This window comes from Abramis brama, assembly GCF_963993115.1.
Source record: "Abramis brama genome assembly, chromosome: 15".
Taxonomy (NCBI): Eukaryota; Metazoa; Chordata; class Actinopteri; order Cypriniformes; family Leuciscidae; genus Abramis; species Abramis brama.
The window spans coordinates 35,564,856-35,588,827 of NC_139977.1; the positions used below are offsets into that span (position 1 = coordinate 35,564,856).

General features: G+C 38.2%; 1 protein-coding gene and 1 long non-coding RNA gene across 2 annotated transcripts in view; both read right to left on the reverse strand.

Moving 5' to 3' along the window:
• Positions 1-23,972, reverse strand: part of LOC311096827 (uncharacterized protein) — a 148,930-nt gene that overhangs the window by 62,142 nt on the left and 62,816 nt on the right. The gene's annotated exons all lie outside the window — the stretch shown is intronic.
• Positions 274-21,006, reverse strand: LOC311097734. The gene is made up of 4 exons (XR_014609307.1): positions 20,906-21,006; positions 20,168-20,478; positions 3,728-3,896; positions 274-3,323 (listed from the first exon to the last, which is right to left on the reverse strand). It is a non-coding gene; the product is annotated as an uncharacterized lncRNA (long non-coding RNA).

The window sequence follows — 23,972 nt, forward strand, 5'->3', positions numbered from 1 at the left end:
CATAAAATCTCCTATCTGAAGCATTCCTGTCTGGCAGGGAGACCCAACATGTGCCCATTCTGACACCTCTACACTGACCAGGCTGTAAGATCAGTATAAGCAGATGTTTATACCAGTGTCTTCAAAAGTTACATTTAATATAGCCTACTCTTATCAGTGATTGTTCTGATGAGCTCAATCGTCCTCTTCCCGGGGAGCTGTCCCCCATCCTGATGTTCTTGGAGAACGCGTGAAAGAAAGATCAAACCCAAAAATGACACCTCAATTCTGACAGCTTTTGAAGATCAGATTTATTTTTCTAACATTTAAACTTAGAACACATTATAGAACATCCTTTGACTTTATGAATACGCAAAAATGACAGCTTAATGATTTTTAAATTTTGTGCGTTTATTTAAAGACTGCGTGTAGGCCTAAAATTTTGACGCTTGTGTTGCCTTACATCTTTAGCAATATTAAAGGTTTTTATAAAATATTATTTCTATTTTTCAGCACATGTAGTCAGAGTTACAGAAAATAATAATAGTGCAACAAATAAGGAGATTATGTTTTATTTATTTTAATCCGGTTTGTTAAAAGTATGTTGAATGATGTTAGTTCATCTGCACTACCATGTGTTTGATATAACAATGAAAATATGTGAAAAACCTGTTAAAATCAAGTAATGATGCAATCCTTTAAATCTTAACGTTGAGTGCATCAGAATTAAATGGATGTAAAATTATTATCATATCACATGTGACATTTTATTTAACGTGACAGTGTCCACCAATAATAAAAAACATCCCTGAAAAAACATTCACTTCCTTGTCACACCGAGCAGCTTACAGTCATAAACACACACATCCATAAACACACATATCCATAAACACACCAGAACCACACAGGGTCAAAGGTCACATGGCATCATAAAACCTCCATATAAGGACATCCTGTCATAAAACCATCAATCAAGGGTCATAAATCATTTTTGACATAAGCTACTTCATATAGCTACTAATATATCACACTGTACAAGTTATTTTAAATTCTTTTCAGTTGTTGCTTTCCCTGGGAATCCCACTTACACTGTTATCCGTTCTTGCTTCCTTAAGGTGTAAATATCCAGTGAGGGTTCAACCACAAGTGCTCACTAATGTACATATACCCTTTTATTCTTTCACAGTGATGATGAGTACTAATATAACCCAATAATATTCATAATGACACATGACACAAGCACCTAACACTTAAAACAAAGCCATTTTTGTTACCCGAGTGTGGGAGAAAGAAAATGTTCAACCCGAATAAAAAAAAGAAAAAAAGGTACCGCATGGGAAATCAGCAAGAGAAATGAAACCCAACACTAAAGAACAGACTCAACCTTGAACGTTTTGCATCATGATTTAGCAGCAACCTCAAGCAAAGAGATCTTTAGTCTGAAACACTATTCAGAAATACCTTCAAAAGCTGGATTGTAATCGCCTTGTCTCTATTTTAACATGGAATACTGCTTTAATAGAATTTTTTTTTTTTTTTAATTGTGTTTTCAATTGGAAAAAAATAGCTAATAAAAGTCAAGTGTAACAGTGCACTCTTGCATAGCTCATGTATTTGCAGGGCTGATAAAAAACAAAAGGGTATTTGGTCATAATCAGCTTTAAGGGTTGAGCTGATGCCTCAGAGTCAGTCAGAAAGGCTCAGTTTGAGTCTCAGGTCTCTCTGTCTAGTCTTTTCTTGTTGAAGTTGGTCTCCCCGTGTTTTAGTGTATATACTACTCTTGTTACACAGCTCTGGGGAATACTCGAAGAACTAGCAGAGGAAGCTAGATGAGCAAAATCTAGAAATATTATGTTCATAATAATCCACCTGCAGTTTAAAGATTGAGTAAAATGGCAAACACTTGCTGTATGTTCTGGGGTGTGTCACTGAGACAATTGAACAGTAATTAAAAAATAATAATAAATCAACATTTATCATCAGTAATGGAGCCCTTCAAACAAAGTGACCTATACCAGTGTTAAAGCGCTATATAAATGAAGATGACTGACAGTGTCTTGTCTCTTATCAGCCCTGATTCATCTCATGTTTCTTTGCTGGCTTTTCGTGAATAACTGATGAATTCATGACATAAAAAGAGATTACTAATACAGAATATCAAGACCGACAGCATGTAAATTACAAATCAAACACATATAGAAATTATTTAAACTAAAGCCCTATTCGGACGGGACTAGTGTAACATGGAGAGGTGAGGTAAAGAGTAATGATTATCAGAGCTTCTCTGTGATTTTAGTCCTGTCCGAATGTGCATCTCAGTGATCATGACGGACAATGTCAGTAAAGATTTACCTCCAGTAAAAAGGTCTGGAAAAATGACCTCAGGTAATACTAATCCAGTGTGAATAGACCCGCTGTAAATATGTATGTAAAAATTTCATCATTTCCTGTTTAAAAGTAGTTTTCCGCAGTTTTTCCAAGTATGGAGGCGCTTGAAGAAGCATCAGTTGTGTTCTAGACTCTGGGACGAGTCTGTGGCAAAACTCAAGAGTTTCACACACACCATTCAGATCAGAAGAAGATCGAGAGCTCTCGTTAGAGGCACGAAACATCTTTTAGCGTTAGAGCCTATACCAACACAATCCAGTCTGAAGTTAATTAATACATCGTTCAACCGGATATAACTGTTTTATATATATATATATATAAATATAGGTTATATGTGTTTGCACACGTGATATCAGGAATCAGCGTAACACACACATGAAGACAGGAGTGACGGCGATGAGCAAATTGAGTTAACCCTCTCACTTCTGCTGGTTTACTGAGATCTCTTATCCAGTGTGAACTGGCCATTAATATTACAGACGTCCTGTGGTAAAATACATTACTCCATCTACCCTTGTAAAAAAAAAATTGTATTTTAAACAATGTTTAAAATAGTCCAGTGGCTACAGCGGCTCAACCTTAAGTTTATCAAGCGACGAGAATACTTTTTGTGCGCAAATATATAATTTTCTTGTGTGTGTTTCTCTGAGTGAGTTCAGATAGTGTAACAGCGCAGCGCTTCTGGGTTCCTGCATCACATGACCAGTGGTGGCCAATAGTGACGTTGGTGATGAAGATGATGTGATGATGAAGATGATGGTGAAGATAAAGATGTTCAGGTCTTCAGCTGCTGATGGATGTCAGTGATGATGATGATGATGATGATGATGATGATGAAGATGATGATGATGATGATGTTGTGTGTTCTTGAGAACATGATGAAGGGTTTGATGAGAATCTCTCCTCAGTTTTGACACCAGAATCAAACTTTACAGGCTCGACTGGATCACAGGAGACTAGAAATCACAAATATATTGAGTTTATGGGATATTGTTCTCCATCACAACAATCACAAGCTTCAATAGTCTATAGCTTTAATAGTGCAGAACGTCTGAAGAATCAGTTTGAGTAGTCAATCTACTCTCTTAATAATGTGGGGTTAAAATGGTAAATGTTAAATGGACTGCATTTATACAGCGCTTTCAACAGACCCACGGCCACCAAAGCGCTTTACATATCGCCTCACATTCACCCATTCATTCACTCATTCATACGCCGACGATTATATTAGAAATAACCCCAACAAGTAACCCAACTATGGGTTGGTGTAGCACTTTCCCAACTGTGGGTTATTTGTAAATCTAACAACAAGAATAAAATGTGTTGAAGAATTAAAGTTCAATAATGATCAAACACTCACATTCTGGCTTTAGCATCTCCATACTGTCACATCTAACACGTCTCTGTCCTCTTTCCTCTGGTGATTCACTGGTTTGTGTCTCATTTCTGTCCTCCATTTTTCTCTCAGTCTTCTTGTTTTCTGCTGATCTGTGATTTCTGCTGATTTTCTTTCTCCTCTTCATTTGAATCTGTTCAATCACACAGACAGAGTTTCATTAAAGCGATATAACATCATATCACGAGACATCAGATCAACTCCTGATCAACATCTGCATGAGCTCAGTGTTATTACAGCATCTCAGATTAACTCTACAATATTCAGAATAATCAATGATGATGATAAATGTAAATATAGATGTGATTTTATGTGTGAGTCCTGATACAAAAATTGGTTTTCATCATAATTATAATACAGTGGCTGAACTGATGCTACAGATTCACTAATGTTATTGTTTAAAATGTTATATCTTTGAAGAGGATCTTATTATAATATTATCGCCCCTTAATCTGTACATTTTCACCCACGGCGCCGCCATTTGGTTTCGCAAGTGTAACCAGTTCTAACACAATGGCAAAGTTCCAGCAAAGCATGAGACTGTTCTGTCAGACGATGAACACTATTTAGAGACCCAGCCTCAGATGAGAAGACAACAATAGGCCTACAGAAACACAGAGTTTTTATTTACAAAATGTTTTTACTGAATGATTATGATTCAGCGTTTTGAATGAATCGTTTGAATGAATGATTCACTTATTAAGACGGCCACTTGCCACCACCTATTGGCGATTTAGTTTCATGTTTAAAAGTATCATTGCATTTTTTTTTCTTGTATATTCAAACATTTATTTCAAACATTAATCTCATAACATTAAGCTATTTATTGCAGTTGGAATTTTGCATTGTATATAATTTAATTTGACTGTACAGCCCCGTTTTATCATCATAACTGAATTTATTGATCAAATGTAAGAATTTGACATGAAATATGATGCATATATTTAATAAGGTAAAAATAAAAATCGGCCTTTATAAAGGTAAATAAAGGCCAAACACTGATCATGCATTCCCCTCAGCAAAAGTGCAGTTGGACTCAAACTGCATCAAGCTTTTATTTTGGTGGAAAACATGTTAATGTGTAACTGGTTAATGGGTTCCCACACTCAGGACAAGCCTAAGTGTTTTGAAAGTAGTTCTTACAGCAGAGACACACACACACACACTCATCTCTCTCTCCTGATCTACTCACTATGAGTGCTGCAACACTCTCATCATCATCATCATCATCATCATCATCATCATCATCATCAGTCATGGGAAAACAAATCATCAAAGCTTTATTAAGGACACACATTGTTGGGGGTGACTCATTACAAGTAACTTGAGTTACATAATCAGATTACTTTTTCAAGTAACTAGTAAAGTAACACATTACATTTTCAATACAACAAAATTGACATTGACTGACAGCTCTCCTGTCCTCATGTTGAGAGAAATAAAGTGAGGAGGTGTTGTGTGCGCTGTGTAAACATTATATTAGTAATATTATTTACTAATAATTCCTCAAAATTATTTACTAATTATTCCTCAAAATGAATAAAAACAGTAAAATGCAATCTCAGAATTTTACGCAAAACGTTTATAATTAACTATATTAAATTATTCTTACTTTATTAACCAATGTATTTGCTGCTGACCTTCAATGATCTAATTCAACTATGCTAATAATCAAAAATTACTTTAGAAATAAGAAGTTGAACTTCCGTCTCCTGTATCCTATTGTTCTTTAATCCAGAATGGCAGCACAGCTGAAAGGATTGTTTGAGCGACACCCTCTACTGTACTTTACTGCACTCTACTGCACTGTACTCTACTGTACTCTACTGTACTGTTATCTACTGTAATGTACTCTAGTGTACTCTACTCTATATCTACTGTACTCTACCCTACTGTACTCCAGTGTACTCTACTCTATATCTACTGTACTCTACTGTACTGTTCTCTACTGTACTGCACTCTTCTGTGCTCTAACTCTACTGTACACACCTCTACTGTACTCAACCTATACAGTGGTCTACCTCTACTGTACTCTACTGTACTCTATCTCTACTGTACTCTACTGTGCTCAACCTATACTGTACTCTACTGTACACTACCTCTACTGTACTCAACCTCTATTGTACTCCACTGTACTCAACCTATACTGTACTCTACTTTACTCTACCTCTACTGTACTCTACCTCTACTGTACTCTACTGTACTCAACCTCTACTGTACTCTACCTCTACTGTACTCTACTTTACTCTACCTCTAATGTACTCTACTGTACTCTACCTCTACTGTACTCCACCTCTACTGTACTCTACCTCCACTGTACTCCACCTCTACTGTACTCTACTGTACTCTACCTCTACTGTACTCTACCTCCACTGTACTCCACCTCTACTGTACTCTACTGTACTCTACCTCTACTGTACTCCACCTCTACTGTACTCTACCTCTACTGTACTCCACCTCTACTGCACTCTACTGTACTCTACCTCTACTGTACTCCACCTCTACTGTACTCTACTGTACTCTACCTCTACTGTACTCTACTGTACTCAACCTCTACTGTACTCAACCTCTACTGTACTCAACCTCTACTGTGCTCTACCTCTACTGTACTCTACCTCTACTGTACTTTACTGTACTCAACCTCCACTGTACTCTACCTCTACTGTGCTCTACCTCTACTGTACTCTACCTCTACTGTACTTTACTGTACTCAACCTCCACTGTACTCTACCTCTACTGTGCTCTACCTCTACTGTACTCTACTTTACTCTACCTCTACTGTGCTCTACCTCTACTGTACTCTACCTCTACTGTACTTTACTGTACTCAACCTCCACTGTACTCTACCTCTACTGTGCTCTACCTCTACTGTACTCTACTTTACTCTACCTCTACTATGCTCTACCTCTACTGTACTCTACCTCTACTGCACTCTACTGTACTCAACCTCTACTGTACTCCACCTCTACTGTGCTCTACCGCTACTGTACGCTACTTTACTCTACCTCTACTGTACTCTACTGTGCTATACCTCTACTGTACTCTACCTCCACTGTACTCCCCCTCCACTGTACTCTACTGTACTCTACTGTGCTATACCTCTACTGTACTCCACTTCTACTGTACTCTACCTCTACTGTACTCTACCGCTACTGTACTCTACTTTACTCTACCTCTACTGTACTCCACCTCTACTGTACTCTACCTCTACTGTACTCTACCTCTACTGTGCTCTACCGCTACTGTACTCTACTTTACTCACCTAGAATAGGTACTGTTGTCGAATGCGCATGCGTCGCGTCTGAACGCGTTGTTGTCTTTGGAGCTCCATCGATTTGATTTATAATTCTTGATTTTACTCTTTAAACTTACTTACAACAAACATTTTCTACTTTTCCTCACTGAGAAGCACTACTGCTCAAACCTCATAGTTACAACGCGGACTGTTGAGCAGACGCGTCTCAAGCCTATTAGTGATCCAACGCTGGATACTCCTATAGGTTACTCCCGTGGATCACGGCTGAACGCATCTTCTCAACACTCACTTACAAACATTTTTTCGCCTATCGTGCGTCTACTCTACACCCGTACCGCTAAAAAGACGGATTATATCTAAGACTTCAGTCAGAAATTAGTATTAATATTGATAGCATCACTGGTAGCGTCGTTGCTAACTTACTGTCCATCTGTTAAAATGGCGAATATATCAGATGTAAGTAGTCTACCTTTTGGTGCAGGTGAGGACACATTTGAGCTGCATGCGGTGCAGTCTGAGCTGGAAGCTGTTGAGAAACAGATCCACGACCTTTTAGTGAGACAAGCCGAGCTAAGAGACCGGCGGGTAGTTCTTGAAAAATCATGCGCCGATGCTCACAAATCAGAGATTAACATTACTAACCCGCTGACTCCGACCTCGTCTACTCCGTGCGTTACTCAGCATCGGTCCCGAGCGCCGAGGTCGCGATCAGCCATGGTCTCGTTCACTCCGGCTCCAACACGCCACCACGAAGCCTGGATATTTCCGCAGCGGAAGACGCGAGTCAGGTCTAGACCAAGACCCTCTCCGACCCTCCCGGTTTTCGAGTTATCCACACAAAACCGCTTCTCCCCTCTTCGCGAAACAGAACGCGATGCTGTGATCATCGGCGATTCCATCGTTCGGCACGTCCACGCTACATTAGGTAAAAGTAAGGTGCCCAGTCACTGCTTTCCTGGTGCTCGTGTTTCTGAAATCGCTGCTCACGTTCCCGAGATTCTGAACGATAACGAGCGCGTCGGAACTGTGGTCCTGCACGCGGGAGGGGCCGACATCAGGCTGCGCCAGACGGAAGTTCTGAAGAAAGACTTCAGGAATCTGATCGATACGGTACGCAGCACATCGCCTGATATAACGATCATTGTGTCAGGACCGCTTCCCACGTACCGTCTAGGACATGACAAGTTCAGTAGATTATTCGCGCTAAATGAATGGTTAATGTCATGGTGCAATGAGCAGAAACTGCTCTTTGTAAATAATTGGAATCTGTTTTGGGAGCGTCCTAGGCTTTTCCGTGCTGATGGCTTACACCCAAGCAGATTCGGAGCGGATCTTCTGTCGGATAACATCTCCAAAATGTTAAATACCTTTTGACTAGTAACCAAAAGTCCAAATCATAGTCTCTGCTGCACCAAACTAACTGATATAAATACTAGTGTAGAACATTGCATAGAAATTGTGTCTATTCCTCGTTTAGTGCGATCAAATAATAAATCTACTGCAGGATCTAGGAACAATCTAATTGTTATTAAACCAGAAAATGTTGCTATTAGTAAATAAAAACAATTTCTAAAGCTAGGTCTTCTAAACATTAGATCACTCACACCTAAGGCAGTTATTGTAAATGAAATAGTCACAGATAATAGCTTCGATGTACTTTGCCTTACTGAAACCTGGCTTAAACCAAATGATTATTTCGGTCTAAATGAGTCTACTCCATCTGGATACTCCTATAAGCACAAGCCCCGTCTGATTGGTCGTGGCGGCGGTATTGCAACAATCTATAGAGATTTTCTTAGTGTTACTCAGAAAACGGGTTATAAGTTTATTTCATTTGAAGTACTTGTACTAAATGTTACGCTCTTAGATGCTAGAAAAACATCCCTATTATCTTTAGCCTTGGCTACCGTATATAGACCGCCAGGGCCCTACGCTGATTTCCTAAAAGAATTTGCAGACCTATTGGTCAATGTCGATAAAGCATTAATTGTTGGAGATTTTAACATACACGTAGATAATCAAAATGATACGTTAGGGGCTGCGTTTATAGATTTATTAAACTCCTTTGGGGTTAAGCAAAACGTTACCGGACCAACTCATCGTTTTAATCATACACTCGATTTAATTATATCACATGGAACCGATCCAACCGATATAGATATCATTCCACAAAGTGATGATGTAACTGACCATTACATGGTAACTTGCATATTACGTACCCCTGTAATATATCATGCTGCGCCGCGTTATCGATTAGGCAGAACAATCCTTCCATCCACCATAGATAATTTTTCAAATTGCTTATCGGATCTGTCTCAGCTGCTGCCTGAACCCAAACAAACAGATGAACTAGAGGAACTAACCAGCACTATGAGCACCATTCTCTCTGGAAAATTGGATATTGTTGCACCTATTAGACTAAAAAAGGTCAGAGAGAAAATTAATTCACCATGGTACAACAATACTACGCATGTTCTAAAGAGAGAAACCCGTAATTTAGAGCGTAAATGGAAACAAACTAATTTAGAGGTCTTTAGAATCGCGTGGAAAGAACCACAATTGTAAACGTTCAATCCTCAATCGCGCCTTATAACTCAGCCTCGATTATCACCCCGCAAGAACAATTACAGTGCTTTACAACTATAGAACAAATAGAGTTAAATAAACTTATCACTTCCTCTAAAACAACAACATGTTTATTAGATCCCATACCAACTAAACTACTGAAAGAAGTGTTACCTATAGTGGAAGAGCCTCTCCTCAATATTATTAACTCATCTTTAACTTTAGGTCATGTTCCAAGAACATTTAAACTGGCAGTTATAAAACCACTCATTAAGAAACCACAATTAGACCCAAATAACCTAGCAAATTATAGACCCATTTCAAATCTTCCTTTTATGTCCAAAATACTAGAAAAAGTTGTGTCTGCCCAACTAAGCTCTTTCTTACAAGAAAATGACATCTATGAAAAGTTTCAGTCTGGATTCAGGCCGCACCATAGCACTGAAACTGCGCTCGTTAAAATCACAAATGATTTACTCTTAGCTTCTGACCAAGGCTGTATCTCAATATTAGTTTTACTTGATCTTAGTGCTGCGTTCGATACTATAGATCACACAATACTCTTAGATCGACTACAAAATTATACCGGTGTTCAAGGACAAGCATTAAGCTGGTTCAGATCATACCTATCTGACCGATACCATTTTGTCTATTTAAATGGAGAAAAATCGATCATAACTCCAGTAAACTATGGAGTGCCGCAAGGATCTGTGTTAGGCCCTCTATTATTCTCAATATATATGCTGCCACTTGGAAATATTATAAGGAAACATGGAATTAGTTTCCATTGTTATGCTGATGACACTCAAATATATATTTCATCACGGCCGGATGAAAACGCTAAATTATCCAAATTGACAGAGTGTGTTAAAGATATAAAAGATTGGATGACGCGCAATTTTCTTTTATTAAATCCAGACAAGACAGAGGTAATACTTATCGGTTCAAAAAAACGCCCACAAAACCTCTTACAATACAACTTTAACATAGTAGGGTGTCCTGTTACTTTATCCTCTACAGTAAAAGACCTGGGTGTTATATTAGATTGCAACCTGTCTTTTGAAAATCATATTTCATATGTTACAAAAACAGCCTTTTTCCACCTTAGAAACATTGCTAAGCTACGTAATATGCTATCTGTTTCTGATGCAGAAAAGTTAGTTCATGCGTTCATGACCTCGAGACTAGATTACTGTAATGCTTTATTAGCTGGTTGTCCTGCATCCTCAATAAACAAGCTACAGTTAGTCCAAAATGCCGCCGCTAGAATTCTTACTAGATCAAGAAAATTTCACCATATAACACCAATTTTATCATCACTACATTGGTTACCTATAAAGTTCCGTATTAATTACAAGGTATTGCTACTGACTTATAAAGCCCTAAACGGCTTAGCTCCAGTTTATTTAACGGATCTTCTATCGCCCTATAATCCATCTCGCTCTTTAAGATCACTAAATTCGAGGCTTTTGGTCATACCTAGGATATCCAGATCAGCCAAAGGAGGGAGAGCATTTTCACATTTAGCTCCAAAACTCTGGAATAGCCTTCCTGATACTGTTCGTTGCTCAGACTCGCTCTCCCAGTTTAAAACTAGATTAAAGACGCATCTCTTCAGCCAGGCATTTATATAATATTTTTAATCTTACAGTTAAATCCGGTCTCTACTTCATAAACGCCAGAGGAGAACTGGCCCCCGACTGAGCCTGGGTTCTCCCAAGGTTTTTTTTTCTTCATTAGGTCACCTGATGGAGTTTTTCGGTTCCTTGCCACTGTTGCCTTTGGCTTGCTCAGTTGGGGATACTTAATTTAATCAATCAACAGTACTATTGATCAGCATTACCAACCGTGGACGTTTTACACTAGAAACAAACACTGATGTACTATTTTATTTAATACTGTGAAGCTGCTTTGATACAATCTGTATTGTGAAAAGCGCTATATAAATAAAGTTGACTTGACTTGACTTGACTCTACCTCTACTGTACTCTACTGTGCTCTACCTCTACTGTACTCCACCTCTACTGTACTCTACTGTGCTCTACCTCTACTGTACTCCACCTCTACTGTATTCTACTGTACTCCACCTCTACTGTATTCTACTGTACTCTACCTCTACTGCACTCTACTGTGCTATACCTCTACTGTACTCCACCTCTACTGTACTCTACTGTGCTCTACCTCTACTGTACTCTACCTCTACTGTACTCTACTGTACTCTACCTCTACTGTACTCTACCTCTACTGCAGTGGCGGCTGCTGGTCTTTCAAAGAGGGGAAGCTCATTTTCGACCTACGTCATAAAAATTCTACGTTCATTTTCAAGAAAATGCTCTGTGACCCTGTCGTACCAACAGCAACTGGCGTCTTTTCCAGTGACTTGACCAGTGTCCTCTCAATGGCCAGCAGAGTTAAATATAATTGTATAAATGTAATAATATAATAAAGGTATAAATAATAATATAATAAAGTATAATAATTCTACTAATAATATATATTTTTAAATTATTTTTTAAATTATTTTTTAATTATTATTAATAATATAAAAAAATATAATAAGTAATAATATAATAAAGGTATAAATGTATAATTGTGTGAAATGTATTATGAAAATTGGCTAGCAATTTCGACAAGCAAATACCAAGAAATAGGTTGCCGCAGTTTGACTATACTTGAAAAGTCCGCCATGGGACTGAGCTCGAATAGCTAGCTACACTAGCTACTTTTTATTGTATGAAATCGCTGTCAATCAAAAGTCAAGTCAAGTCAAGTCAAGTATATTTGTATAGCGCTTTTCACAATACAGATTGTATCAAAGCAGCTTCACAGTATTAAATTAAAATAATACAACAAGGTTTGTTTCTAGTGGAATTTATTGATTGATAAAATAAAATTAAATATCCCCAAAATATCCCCAACTGAGCAAGCCAAAGGCAACAGTGGCAAGGAACCGAAAAACTCCATCAAGTGACCTAATGGTGTCCTAAAACTCCATCAGGTGACCTAATGGAGAAAAAAAAACCTTGGGAGAACCCAGGCTCAGTCGGGGGCCAGTTCTCCTCTGGCATTTATGAACTAGAGGCCGGATTGTAGTTTGAACTGTAAGATTAAAAATATTATATGAATGCCTGGCTGAAGAGATGCGTCTTTAATCTAGTTTTAAACTGGGAGAGCGAGTCTGAGCAACGAACAGTATCAGGAAGGCTATTCCAGAGTTTTGGAGCTAAATGTGAAAATGCTCTCCCTCCTTTGGTTGATCTGGATATCCTAGGTATGACCAAAAGTCTCGAATTTATTGATCTTAAAGAGCGCGATGGATTATAGGGCGATAGAAGATCGGTTAAATAGACTGGAGCTAAGCCGTTTAGGGCTTTATAAGTCAGTAGCAATACCTTGTAAATAATACGGAACTTTATAGGTAACCAATGTAGTGATATTAAAATCTGTGTTATATGATCATATTTTCTTGATCTAGTAAGAACTCTAGCGGCTGCATTTTGGACTAACTGTAGCTTGTTTATTGAGGATGCAGGACAACCAGCTAATAAAGCATTACAGTAATCTAGTCTCGAGGTCATGAATGCATGAACTAACTTTTCTGCATCAGAAACTGATAGCATATTACGTAGCTTAGCAATGTTTCTAAGGTGGAAAAAGGCTGTTTTTGTAACATATGAAGTATGATTTTCAAAAGACAGGTTACAGTCTAATATAACACCCAGGTCTTTTACTGTAGAGGATAAAGTAACAGGGCATCCTACTATGTTAAAGTTGTATTGTGAGAGGTTTTGTGGGCGTTTTTTTGAACCAATAAGTATTACCTCTGTCTTGTCTGGATTTAATAAAAGAAAATTACGCGTCATCCAATCTTTTATATCTTTAACACACTCTGTCAATTTGGATAATTTAGCGTCTTCATCTGGCCGTGATGAAATATAGATTTGAGTGTCATTAGCATAACAATGGAAACTAATTCCATGTTTCCTTATAATATTTCCAAGTGGCATCATATATATTGAGAATAATAGAGGGCCTAACACAGATCCTTGCGGCACTCCATAGTTTACTGGAGTTATGATCGATTTTTCTCCATTCAAATAGACAAAATGGTAGCGGTCTAATAAGTATGATCTGAACCAGCTTAATGCTTGTCCTTGAACACCAGTATAATTTTGTAGTCGATCTAAGAGTATTGTATGATCTATAGTATCGAACGCAGCACTAAGATCAAGTAAAACTAGTATTGAGATACAGCCTTGGTCAGAAGCTAAGAGTAAATCATTTGTGATTTTAACGAGCGCAGTTTCAGTGCTATGGTGCGGCCTGAATCCAGACTGAAACTTTTCATAGATATTATTTTCTTGCAAGAAAGAGCCCAGTTGAGCGGACACAACTTTTTCTAGTATTTTAGACATAAATGGAAGATTTGAAATGGGTCTATAATTTGCTAGATTATTATGATCTAATTGTGGTTTCTTAATGAGAGGTTTTATAACTGCCAGTTTAAATGTTCTTGGAACATGACCTAAAGATAAAGATGAGTTAATAATATTGAGGAGAGGCTCTTCCACTACAGGTAACACTTCTTTCAACAGTTTAGTTGGTATAGGATCTAATAAACATGTTGTTGTTTTAGATGAAGTGATAAGTTTATTTAACTCTTTTTGTTCTATAGTTGTAAAGCACTGTAATTGTTCTTGCGGGGTGATAATTGAGGCTGAATTATAAGGCACGATTGAGGATTGAACGTTTACAATTGTGGTTCTGATGCTTTCTATTTTCTCAGTGAAGAAGTTCATGAAATCATTACTACTAAACTGTAACGGGATATTTTGTTTGGGTGATGTCTGTTTATTTTTTAGTCTAGCCACGCGGTGTTAAATAAAAACCTTGGATTATTTTGGTTATTTTCTATTAGTTTGCGAAGGTGCTCAGCCCTGGCCGCTTTTAGGGCCTTTTTATAACGTGACATACTGTCTTTCCACGCGATTCTAAAGACCTCTAAATTAGTTTGTTTGAAAGGAGATGCAGTCTTTAAACAAAACCTCCAATCATCACGCAGAAGCCGGAGTCCAGGCCAGCCCACTCCTCATTCACCTCCAGAGACGCTGAGCGTCCGTGGGCGGGACATAATCGTAGCATTTATCCAATGACCGTCTAGTTTCGAAGCACTGAAAAAAACTGTTCAGAGCAGCCCCATTGAAGTCAATGGACGCTGGGCTTCAGCGAGGAAATGCACTGTAACGCTACGGGAATGAATGAGAAGGAAATCAAGTCAGCCGACCTGCTATATGTAGCTGATTCTGAACGAACTCGTCTTTGAGATGAACGTTTTCTAACGCATTTTTAGTCAATAAAATGTTAACAAAATAGTACATATTTGACCATTAATTTTTTGACATTATAGGGGAAGCTGAGCTTCCCTTGCAGTCTTAAAGAAATCCCCACTGCTCTACTGCACTCTACTGTACTCAACCTCTACTGCACTCAACCTCTACTGTACTCTACTGTACTCGACCTCTACTGTACTCTACCTCTACTGTACTCTACTGTGCACTACCTCTACTGCACTCTACTGTACTCAACCTCTACTGCACTCAACCTCTACTGTACTCGACCTCTACTGTACTCTACCTCTACTGTAGTCTACTGTGCACTACCTCTACTGTACTCTACTGTACACTACCTATACTGTACTCTACTGTACTCAACCTCAACTGTACTCGACCTCTACTGTACTCTACTGTACTCTACCTCTACTGTACTCTACTGTACTCTACCTCTACTGTACTCCACCTCTACTGTACTCTACTGTACTCGACCTCTACTGTACTCTACTGTACTCTGCCTCTACTGTACTCTACTGTGCTCAACCTCTGCTGTACTCTACTGTACTCGACCTCTACTGTACTCGACCTCTACTGTACTCTACTGTGCACTACCTCTACTGTACTCAACCTCTACTGTACTCTACTGCACTCTACTGTAATCAACCTCTACTGTACTCTACTATACACTACCTATACTGTACTCTACTGCACTCTACTGTGCTCAACCTCTACTGTACTCTACTATACACTACCTATACTGTACTCTACTGCACTCTACTGTGCACTACCTCTACTGTACTCTACTGTACTCAACCTCTACTGTACTCAACCTCTACTGTACTCTACTGCACTCTACTGTAATCAACCTCTACTGTACTCTACTATACACTACCTATACTGTACTCTACTGCACTCTACTGTGCTCAACCTCTACTGTACTCAACCTCTACTGTACTCTACTGTACTCAACCTCTACTGTACTCTACTGTACTCCACCTCTACTGTACTCCACCTCTACTGTGCTCTACTGTGCTCAACCTCTACTGTACTCTACTGTACTCAACCTCTACTGTACTCTACCTCTACTGTACTCTACTGTGCACTACCTCTACTGTACTCCACCTCTACTGTACTCAAACTCTACTGTACTCTACTGCACTCTACTGTAATCAACCTCTACTGTACTCTACTATACACTACCTATACTGTACTCTACTGCACTCTACTGTGCTCAACCTCTACTGTACTCTACTGTACACTACTGTACTGTACTCTAGTGTACTCTACTCTATATCTACTGTACTCTGCTCTGCTGTACTCTACTGTACTGTACTCTACTCTACATCTATTGTACTCTACTGTACTCCATTGCACTCTACTGTACTCTACTCCAGTGGTTCCCAAACCTGTCCTGAAGGCACCCCAACACTGCACATTTTCTTTGTCTCCCTAATCAAACACACCTGATTCAACTCATCAGCTCATTAACCCATGTGATAATGAACTGATGAGTTGAATCAGGTGTGTTTGATTAGGGAGACAAAGAAAACGTGCAGTGTTGGGGTGCCTCCAGGACAGGTTTGGGAACCACTGCTCTACTCTACTCTACTCTACTCTACTGTACTCTATTGCACTGTAATCTACTCTACATCTACTGTACTCTACAGCACCCTACTGTACTCTATTGTACTCTACTCTACATCTACTGCACTCTACTGTACTGTACTTTACTCTTCATCTACTATACTCTACTGTACTGTACTTTACTCTTCATCTACTATACTCTTCTGCACTCTACTGTACTGTACTGTACTCTACATCTACGGCACTCTACTGTACTGTACTGTACTGTACTGTACTCTATTGTACTGTACTCTACTCAGCATCTACTGTACTCTACTGTTCTGCTCTCTACTCTACATCTACTGTACTCTATTGCACTGTATTCTACTCTACATCTACTGTACTCTACTGCACTCTACTCTACATCTACTGTACTGTACTCTACTGTACTCTATTGCACTGTACTCCACTCTACATCTACTGTACTCTACTCCACATATACTCTACTCTACTCTACATCTACTGTACTGTACTCTACTGTACTCTATTGCACTGTACTCCACTCTACATCTACTGTATTCTACTCCACATATACTGTACTCTACTGTACTCTATTGTACTGTACTCGACCTCTATTGCACTGTACTCTATTGCACTGTACTCCACGCTACATATACAGTACTCTACATCCACTGTACTCTACTGCACTCTACTGTACTGTATTGTACTCTACTCTACATCTACTGTAATGTACTCTACTCTACATCTACTGCACTCTACTGTACTGTACTTTACTCTTCATCTACTATACTCTACTGTACTGTACTTTACTCTTCATCTACTATACTCTTCTGCACTCTACTGTACTGTACTTTACTCTTCATCTACTATACTCTACTGTACTGTAAAGGGTGGGCCATTTATATGGATACACCGTAATAACATGGGAATGGTTGGTGATATTAAAGTCCTGTTTGTGGCACATTAGTATATGTGAGGGGGCAAACTCCTCAAGATGGGTGGTGACCATGGTGGCCATTTAGAAGTCGGCCATCTTGGATACAACTTTTGTTTTTTTCAATAGGAAGAGGGCCATGTGACACATCAAACTTATTGGTAATGTCACAAGAAAAACAATGGTGTGCTTGGTTTCAACGTAACTTTATTCGTTCATGAGTTATTTACAAGTTTCTGACCACTTATAAAATGTGTTCAATGTGCTGCCCATTGTGTTGGATTGTCAATGCAACCCTGTTCTCCCACTCTTCACACACTGATAGCAACACCGCAGGAGAAATGCCAGCACAGGCATCCAGTATCCGTAGTTTCAGGTGCTGCACATCTCGTATCTTCACACCATAGACAATTGCCTTCAGATGACCCCAAAGATAAAAGTCTAAGGGGGTCAGATCGGGAGACCTTGGGGGCCATTCAGTGTGTGAAGAGTGGGAGAACAGGGTTGCATTGACAATCCAACACAATGGGCAGCACATTGAACACATTTTATAAGTGGTCAGAAACTTGTAAATAACTCATGAACGAATAAAGTTACGTTGAAACCAAGCACACCATTGTTTTTCTTGTGACATTACCAATAAGTTTGATGTGTCACATGGCCCTCTTCCTATTGAAAAAACAAAAGTTGTATCCAAGATGGCTGACTTCTAAATGGCCACCATGGTCACCACCCATCTTGAGGAGTTTGCCCCCTCACATATACTAATGTGCCACAAACAGGACTTTAATATCACCAACCATTCCCATGTTATTACGGTGTATCCATATAAATGGCCCACCCTGTACTTTACTCTTCATCTACTATACTCTTCTGCACTCTACTGTACTGTACTTTACTCTTCATCTACTATACTCTTCGGCACTCTACTGTACTCTACTGTACTGTACTCTACATCTACGGCACTCTACTGTACATCTACTGTACTCTACATCTACTGCACTCTACTGTACTCTATTGTACTGTACTCTACTCAACATCTACTGTACTCTACTGTTCTGCTCTCTACTCTACATCTACTGTACTCTATTGCACTGTACTCTACTCTACATCTACTGTACTCTACTGCACTCAACTACATCTACTCTACATCTACTGTACTCTATTGCACTGTACTCCACTCTACATCTACTGTACTCTACTCCACATCTACTGTACTCTACTGTACTCTATTGTACTGTACTTGACATCTACTGTACTCTATTGCACTGTACTCTATTGCACTGTACTCCACGTTACATATACTGTACTCTACATCTACTGTACTCTACTGCACTCTACTGTACTGTATTCTACATCTACTGCACTCTACTGCACTTTACTGTACTTTACTGTACTCAACTGTACTGTACTGTGCTCTACATATACTGTACTCTACTGTACTGTACTCTACATCTACTGTACTCTGCTGCACTTTACTGTACTTTATCTATCTATCTATCTATCTATCTATCTATCTATCTATCTATCTATCTATCTATCTTATTAACTTTTTCTTTCTAACTATTCTTTCTTTCTTTCGTTCATTCTTTTTTAACTTTTCTTTCTGTAAACTTACCACTGTAAAACTCTGTTTGCGAAGTTGTTTCAGACATATAGTTTACATGAGCGCTGTTTTCTCTGGCAGAGAAATTCGGATGTGATTGTGATTGAAAGGGTTAATAGACAGCGTAGCCTACTCATTTAGAAATAAGGTGGTGTCCATGTCACGATCCAATCTGTTAATGGTTAATCGTGCATACATGCATATAAATAGGCTATAGATGGATATATAATGCTTTTTTTTTTTCAAATGTAGTTTTTACAGTAAAAATATTGCGCTGAATTATGTAACTGGTCAGCGGTGTTATAAACCTGAGAAACCGATGCAGCATTTTGCGCTCGCTCTTCCTCCAAAACGTCTCTATGCTTGTTATTCAGTTGTAGTGATAATATCACACATTTAAGGGTGTCTCACACATCAGTGTTTAGTGCTCCATATTGCTAACATCACCCCATTTTGAATAAAAATACATAAATATACTAAAGTACTTTGTAACGTTGTAACTGGAGTAGTTTTTCAGCAAACTACTTATTTACTCTTACTCGAGTCATTTTCCAGCTACTTACTTGTAGCCTACTCTATTATTTCATAGCAATACTTTTACTTAAGTAAATGTTTTTAGTACTCTTTCCACATTGTAAATACATGCACAAAGGACTGGACTATCCAAATCAATCTTAAACAGTTGAACTTCAAAACGGGATAGGATTCAAACCATCTTTACAGTATTTACAGTATTTCCAGAAGTCTGTGATGATGAGAAAGACATGTCTGCAAATCAAAGACTCGGAGGTTACAATGGTTTACTCCTCGCCAACTACTATCTATCCAACATGATTTCATGAAAGTGCGTATCTATACCACACATTTTATTTCTTGTGCCATTTATACGTCAAAAATACGCACTGTAAACCCCTTGGGGATGATTAGGAGTGCGTGCGTAATGCACGTCATAAAGTGTCAGTATCATATGCACGCATAAAACCATTTTTGGCGTAGGCTATAAATGGCACAAGAGATACAATTCGTTGTATAAATACGCACTTTCATTAGATCGGGCTGATATATCTTATGTCAAGACAACAATCTCCCCGATATAAAAACACAATCTCAATTAAAAAAAAAAGAGTACCTTATTAGGAAGATGAGCCAGCTGACGTTGACTGTCCCAATAGATTATCCAAATCGTAACTCTGAAGAACCAAGATTATAGGCAGCTTGATTCAAGTAGATATGAAGTGGATCTTCTGAATCACAGCTCAGGGTTGTTGTCATACAACCGAGAGGCGTATAATGTGAAAAGTGCAAGTGTTTTCAGTTCTCTTCCTCCAACAGTTTTCTGTAACGTCTTTTTCTCCTAAGCCACAGTTGCAGCACAATAGACATCTGATAGAGTCGTTGTTGTAATGGATAAAGTAAGTAGATTATCCTTTTTCCTGTAGCCTATATTCAGTAAATGAAAAGTTATAGTTTAGAATTGATTTTACACATTCAGACACCAGAGAAGATGAAACTGATGATGATGATGAATGATATATAACAGTGTTTGATCTTAAACATCAGAAATACTCAGTTTGGTTTGTCACTATTAATGCTGTTTTGTCGACTATCAGCGCCTTTTATGTTTGTTTTTGGTTCAATATATTGTATTAGATCATGTTTAGCATGAGTCTTTTTTTGCTTGCCATTTTTCTCTCTCTCTCTCTCCGTATGTGTCTGTGGTTTGTGATGTGTTATAACCTTCTCAAATGCATTAATTTCTCATGAAAAAGCTCCACTTCAGTTTCACTAAAATATAGAAAGACAAATGTCCATATTTAAATAAATGAATAAAATCTTTTCACAAAACAAAAGAGAAAGTGTCACTAACCTTAACAGTAAGAGAGAAGAGGAAGCGTCCGGAGAGAAACACAGCTCAGAGTGACAGAAAGAGTGACTGTGAGCTCTTCTCCTTGCTCACACACACGCTTCCTCTTGTAATGTTATATGAGTGTATGGGACGCTCAAGGGGTGTAGTCAACATTTCAGACAATATTGAACAAAGGTGATCTTTAACTAGAAAATGAATATAATATCTTATAATCTAGTATAACTAGGGGAGACCGGGGACAGTTGCAACACTTTTTGCATTTCTCTCAGTTACTCAGAGACTATTTGGACTAGACCAACCAATCACAGTTCTGTAAAGCTTCATTACAGAGATTAATTCAAAACATGCACAATATGAACAAACAGTGAATTTGGTGAATATTCTGTTAGACAAATATTCACACAGCTTTCTAAAGAGAAAACAGCTTCTGTCGATATCACGTGTCACAAGAACTCTCTGATTATGATGTGTGAAACATCTGAATGAATCACTTTAGACCAAACCTGAATGTGCTGCGTATCTGCAATAATCAATAAATGATGAGTTAACCTGACACTTTCTTAAACAGAAGCTGGAAACCACGCACATCAACAGCAAACAGAACAGTGGTGTAGTTTTTGCATTTAAAAATATGCACAAAGATTTTACAACACACACAAGTCAAGTCAAGTCATCTTCATTTATATAGCGCTTTTAACAATGTAGATTGTTTCAAAGCAGCTTTACAGAGATAAGTGTATAATTTAAGGTAACAGAGATTGTTTTGGCTTTATAGCGGTTCTTTAATAAAGTTATTTTCCAGCTAAAGTTGGTTTTGATTGATTCGCTTCCGTCGCAACGATCATTTGTTATTAAATTAGGGGCCGCTAAGGCGACACCATTCTCTCTACACAGACTTTAAACGCAAACCTGTGAGAAACGCTGATGGCCTTCACATGCGCATTAAGAATGGGTTCTATAGTTATGTGCGTTTGAATATATGTGCGCAGGTTTGTAATTCCCTACAAACCAAGCCTAAACAAAGTACTGGTCTTTCCTTATAAAATTTGATACATAATTTTATTTTATTTTATCAATTCGGGGTAGATATGCGAATTGAGTTTCCCGACACCGCTTTATCTGTAGAGTGGTAAAGGGATCCTCCATAGGGAGAGACTAGTTGGCACTTCAGCACTGCGCTGTCATCGGGTCCAGGCGAAGGTCCTTCATCAGATCTGGATACGGCCTGGATCCGGCAGGCTGCGGGAAAACCTCGGGATAAACAAAGACACTAAAATTAGCGTAGATGCCATTCTTCTTATGATGTAACGAGTACATCAGGATTTATGGGAAGTGTTCCCGGTTCCGGCTGACCTAATCTATGCAGCCTAATATTGAATTATAGAAGTCTATAATGTATTATGTGAATGCTAGGTCAAAGAGATGTGTTTTTAATCTAGCTTTGAACTGACAGAGTGTGTCTGCTTCCCGGACAATGGTAGGAAGACTGTTCCAGAGTTTTGGTGCTAAATAGGAGAAGGATCTACCACACACACACACTGTAAAAAAAAATCCCGTAAAAAAACGGTAAATCTCTGGCAGCAAAGTTTCCAGACGGATTCCGTTAAATTACAGCAAATAACCATTTCACAAAATTACAGGCAAAAACCGTAAAAATACAGAATTGACTTTACGGTCAAAATTAATTAAATTACAGTACATTACTGTTAATAATGGCTTATTAAACCGTGGAAAAACAGATAAATTATGTCAAATTACATAAAAAGAACATTTAACTTTAAGGTTAAACTGTAAATTTAGGGTTTTATAAAGTTATTTTATAATAATGCTCTGTCTATCTACAGTAATTATCTTTTAATATATAGTTTTTCTGTGTAAAATAACTATGAAGTTATGTATAAAAATGTAATAAGTACATAAATTCAAATACAAAGTTTGTATATTTACAGTTTTAATTTTTGCAGATCCAGTTTCACAACTTTGACCAATCTCTAATTAAGTACTTAATAATAGCAAATGTACAGTCAATTTCTGTTAAATTAACTAAACGTACAAGTACGGAATACCTGCACATTTACAGTATTACTCATTAAACAAACACTAAACATCAAGATACGTGAATGATAGGAAATACAGGCTTAGTATATCATTTAGAACATGTAAAAATATCCACATTAAAAGACAATTGCTGTATGCCTTTATACTCTAATATAACTTATTTCAAACATTTACAATTACATTTTATCCAAAGTGACTTAAAATTAAGAGAACAATAGAAGCAACAAGTGCAGTGACAAGTCCCAGTTAGTGTAGCACAGTGCACAATTTTTTTTTTTTTTTTTTTTAATTAAAACAAAGATTTAGTATTATTGGGTCAAGTGTTTATGAAAATATGGATCTTTAGCAGTTTCTTGAAAGTGTGTTGAGTTGGGCAGGTCATCCCACCAGCAGGGAACAGTCCAGGTAAAGGTCAGTGAAAGTGATTTTGTGTCTCTTTGGGATGATGGCACCACAAGGTGCCGTTCACTTGCAGAACACAAGCTTCTGGAGACACATAGATCTGAAGCAGTGAGTTTAGGTCTTGCTGCAGAATCTGGATCAGTTGCAGAGGTGTGACTGATGCTGGAAGGCCTGCCAGGAGAGCATTACAATAGTCCAGTCTGGATAGAACAAGAGCTTAGACAAGGAGTTTTGTGGCTCTGATAGGAAGGGCCGGATCTTTCTGATGTTGTAGAAGGCAAATCAGCAGGATCACACAGCAAGGATGGTTTGGCTGAAACCATAAGCAGTTCTGTCTTGGCAAGGTTGAGTTGAAGGTGAAGGTCATTCATCCAGCAAGAATTTTCCATCAGGTAGGCTGAGACAACCGTCAGATCCTCTGGCTGGAATGAAAGGTAGAGATATGTGTCATTAAGTGATAGGAAAAGTCATGTTTCTAAATGACAGAGCCTAGTTACACCACAAAAAAAAAAAAAAAAATTTAAATAGATGGGTGGAATCTAACACAATCGTGGTCTTACTGTAGCAAAACCAAACCTTGTGCAGCTACAGTGGCCTCACAAGAATC